Below are 5000 nucleotides of genomic sequence, written 5' to 3'. Positions count from 1 at the left end.
TTAATGTACGGGGATCGCTGGGCGGCACGGACTTGGAGGGCCGAAAAGGCCTGTTTCCGGCTGTATGTGTATGATATGATATGATATGATGCCTGCCTGCTCATTTGGTTCATGATGTCCACGCGGCAGGCGGAATATTTTAAAAGCACTGTTCTGTACGAAGTGCACAATGTCCGTTGGGGAAATGCAGCTGGGGGTCGGTCGACCGGCTGACGACGCCTGCCTGCCGATTTGGTTCACGATGTCCCCGCCGAAGGCGGCATACTTGAAAGTACCGCCGTTCGCGGCGCGCAATTTGCGGGGGGAGGAATTGTTAGTGCACGTCTGTGTGCTAGGTGACGATGCTTGCCGACTTGGTTCATGCCGTCCACGCCGAAGACGGCGCCGTTTAAAGTACTGCCGCTCGAGGTGCACAATTTGCGGGGGAATTGTTAATGGGCGTCGGCGTGCTGGGTGACGATGTGGAGATGTGGAACGCCGAGCCAGATCTATCTTATTTGTTTGCTTGGCCCACTGGACTTTGCGTGGGCTTTGCAACACTGTGTGCTAGGTTAAATCACGGCCAATAGAGTGAGTGTTTTTAATGATCCTGATCTGATAAGGGGACTAGAGGTAAAAGAGCCGTTAGGAGGCAGTGATCACAACACGATAAGTTTTACTCTGCAAATGGAAAGGTAGAAGGGAAAATCGGAAGTGTCTGTATTACAGTATAGCAAAGGGGATTACAGAGGCATGAGGCGGGAGCTGGCCAAAATTGACTGGAAGGAGGCCCTAGCAGGGAAGACGGTAGAACAGCAATGGCAGGTATTCCAGGGAATAATGCAGAGGTTGCAGGATCAATTTATTCCAAAGAGGTGGAAAGACTCTAAGGGGAGTAAGAGACACCTGTGGCTGACAAGGGAAGTCAGGGACAGCATAAAAATTAAGGAGAGGAGGTATAACATAGCAAAGAAGAGTGGGAAGACAGAGGATTGGGACTCTTTTAAAGAGCAACAAAAGTTAACTAAAGAGGCAATGCGGGGAGAAAAGATGAGGTGCGAGGGTAAACTAGCCAATAATATAAAGGAGGATAGCAAAAGTTTTTTTAGGTACGTGAAGAGGAAAAAAATAGTCAAGGCAAATGTGGGTCCCTTGAAGACAGAAACGGGGGAATTTATTATGGGGAACAAAGAAATGGCAGACGAGTTAAACCGTTACTTTGGGTCTGTCTTCACTGAGGAAGATACACACAATCTCCCAAATGTTCTAGGGGCCGGAGAACCTAGGGTGATGGAGGAACTGAAGGAAATCCACATTAGGCAGGAAATGGTTTTGGGTAGACTGATGGGACTGAAGGCTGATAAATCCCCAGGGCCTGATGGTCTGCATCCCAGGGTACCTAAGGAGGTGGCTCTAGAAATAGTGGAAGCATTGGAGATCATTTTTCAATGTTCTATATAGATTCAGGATCAGTTCCTGTGGATTGGAGGATAGCAAATGTTATCCCACTTTTTAAGAAGGGAGGGAGAGAGAAAACGGGTAATTATAGACCAGTTAGTCTGACATCAGTGGTGGGGAAGATGCTGGAGTCAATTAGAAAAGACGAAATTGCTGAGCATTTGGATAGCAGTAACAGGATCATTGCGAGTCAGCATGGATTTACGAAGGGGAAATCATGCTTGACAAATCTACTGGAATGTTTTGAGGATGTAACTAGGAAAATTGACAGGGGAGAGTCAGTGGACGTGGTGTACCTCGACTTTCAGAAAGCCTTCGACAAGCTCCCACATAGGAGATTAGTGGGCAAAATTAGGGCACGTGGTATTGGGGGTAGGGTACTGACATGGATAGAAAATTGGTTGACAGACGGAAAGCAAAGAGTGGGTATAAATGGGTCCCTCTCGGAATGGCAGGCAGTGACCAGTGGGGTACCGCAAGGTTCGGTGCTGGGACCCCAGCTATTTACGATATGCATTAATGACTTAGACGGAGGGATTAAAAGTACCATTAGCAAATTTGCAGATGATACTAAGCTGGAGGGTAGTGTGAATTGTGAGGAAGATGCAATAAGGCTGCAGGATGACTTGGACAGGTTGTGTGAGTGGGCGGATACATGGCAGATGCAGTTTAATGTAGATAAGTGCGAGGTTATTCACTTTGGAAGTAAGAGTAGAAAGGCAGATTATTGTCTGAATGGTGTCAAGTTAGGAGGAGGGGGAGTTCAACGAGATCTGGATGTCCTAGTGCATCAGTCAATGAAAGGAAGCATGCAGGTACAGCAGGCAGTGAAGAAAGCCAATGGAATGTTGGCCTTCGTAACCAGAGGAGTTGAGTATAGGAGCAAAGAGGTCCTTCTACAGTTGTAGCGGGCCCTGGTGAGACCGCACCTGGAGTACTGTGTGCAGTTTTGGTCTCCAAATTTGAGGAAGGATATTCTTGCTATGGAGGGCGTGCAGCGTAGGTTCACTAGGTTAATTCCCGGAATGGCGGGACGGTCGTATGTTGAAAGGCTGGAGCGATTGGGCTTGTATACACTGGTATTTAGAAGAATGAGGGGGGATCTTATTGAAACATATACGATAATTAGGGGATTGGACACATTAGAGGCAGGAAACATGTTCCCAATGTTGGGGGAGTCCAGAACAAGGGGCCACCGTTTAAGAATAAGGGGTAGGCCATTTAGAACGGAGATGAGGAAGAACCTTTTCAGTCAGAGAGTGGTGAAGGTGTGGAATTCTCTGCCTCAGAAGGCAGTGGAGGCCAGTTCGTTGGATGCTTTCAAGAGAGAGCTGGATAGAGCTCTTAAGGATAACGGAGTGAGGGGGTATGGGGAGAAGGCAGGAACGGGGTACTGATTGAGAGTGATCAGCCATGATCGCATTGAATGGCGGTGCTGGCTCGAAGGGCTGAATGGCCGACTCCTGCACCTATTGTCTATTGTCTATTGTCTATAATCAACCACTTTATTTTGCCCGTCTTTGTGACTCCTCTTTGACACGTCGATCACCGCTGAGGCTGTTTTACCTGTTTCCCCTATGTACCGTAAGGTACACTCCTTACATTGAACTGCATACACCCCATTATTTCGCTCACGGGTTATCCTCTGTGCTATCCAGTCTCTCCTGTCACCCTGTTCTATGTTTTTGTCTATTACCCAGTGGGAGCAGGCCCCATATTGACATTAATTTGTAACCCTACTGCTCCCCTCGTCTGCTGGTTTTATCACCATCTCATGTTTATCCCTCAGCTCTGCCGTGGTCTCCCTCTCTTTTTTTCTGGTGAGGTTCGGCCTATCCTTTGTCATGGGCATATCCCAGGCTGTTTTAGTAACGTTCTTTTAAAACGTGTCGTGTTTGTTTGGCTTTACCCACGTTCCAGCATTAGAGGCCAATTTTTGCAATGTTTCCTGGGTGGGATTTGCCGGTTTTACAAATGGTGTCACTATCTCACCCTGCTTCCTGATACCCTTATGGGGTCGGCTCTGTTCTTGCAGAACCCTCGGGTGGTGCAGAGTCTGGGCCTTGTTATCAATATCTTGCCCTGCTTCCCGATACCCTTGCGGGTTCGGCTCTGTTCTTGCAGATCCCTCAGGTGGTGCAGAGTCTGGGCGGCATCGTCACCCAGCACACCGACGCCCACTGAAAATTACCCACGCACAGTGCGCGCCTGGAGCGGCAGTAGTTCAAACTACCCCTACCCCTACCCCTACCCCTACCGCTACCCCTACCCCTACCCCTACCCCTAACCCTAACCCTAACCCTAACCCTAACCCTAACCCTAACCCTAACCCTAACCCTAACCCTAACCCTAACCCTAACCCTAACCCTAACCCTAACCCTAACCCTAACCCTAACCCTAACCCTGACCCTAATGCAGGCAGAGTTATTTATAAAGTGGCCCAGACTCTGCACCACCTGAGGGTTTTGTAACAGAACCAACCCCATAAGGGTTTCAGGAAGCAGGGCAAGATATTGATAACAAGGCGCAGACTCTGCACCACCTCAGGGTTCTGCAAGAACAGAGCCGACCCCATAAGGGCATCAGGAATCAGGGCAAGATATTGATAAAATGGCCCAGACTCTGCACCACCTGAGGGTTCTGCAAGAACAGAGCCGACCCCATAAGGGCATCAGGAAGCAGGGCAAGATATTGGTAACAAGGCCCACGGGGAAGGCGGCATACTTTGGGGTTATTTTGTAGTGAGTTTTGAAGGCATGTGCTAGTGTTACGCATACCGAGGGCGCGCAAAGTTCGGCGCGCCCGGGCCAAAACGCCTCTGCTGGCCGCGGCCGAGTCGGCCGACGGATTGCCACGGACTTGCTTGACGACCTGTCACTCTCCGTGCATCGGTTGCACGCCCGGTTCGTCCTTTCCATTTGTTTCATGATGTACACGCGGCAGGCGGAATATTTTAAAAGCACTGTTCTGTTCGAAGTGCACAATGGCCGTTGGGGCAATGCAACTGGGGGTCGGTCGACCGGCTGACGACGCCTGCCTGCCGATTTGGTTCACGATGTCCCCGCCGAAGGCGGCATACTTGAAAGTACTGCCGTTCGCGGCGCGCAATTTGCAGGGGGGAGGAATTGTTAGTGGACGTCTGTGTGCTGGGTGACGATGCTTGCCGACTTGGTTCATGCCGTCCACGCCGAAGACGGCGCCGTTTAAAGTACTGCCGCTCGAGGTGCACAATTTGCGGGGGAATTGTTATTGGGCGTCGGCGTGCTGGGTGACGATGTGGAGATGAGGAACGCCGAGCCAGATCTATCTTATTTGTTTGCTTGGGCCACTGGACTTTGCATGGGCTTTGCATCATTGTGTGCTACGTTAAATCACGGCCAATTGAGTGAGTATTTTTTATTCAACCACTCTATTTTGCCCGTCTTTGTGACTCCTCTATGACACGCCGATCACCGCTGACGTGTTAATCTGCGTGTTAGGTATCTCGGGGGTCAGTTGGACGGACAGATGTGTAAGGGTTTTGTTCGGAAGGATCGTTGAGTGTAAACGGTGAACGGGGGTTA

This window comes from Rhinoraja longicauda, unplaced genomic scaffold, assembly GCF_053455715.1.
Source record: "Rhinoraja longicauda isolate Sanriku21f unplaced genomic scaffold, sRhiLon1.1 Scf000060, whole genome shotgun sequence".
NCBI classification, from domain to species: Eukaryota; Metazoa; Chordata; class Chondrichthyes; order Rajiformes; family Arhynchobatidae; genus Rhinoraja; species Rhinoraja longicauda.
Note: the sequence above shows the minus strand (reverse complement) of the source record.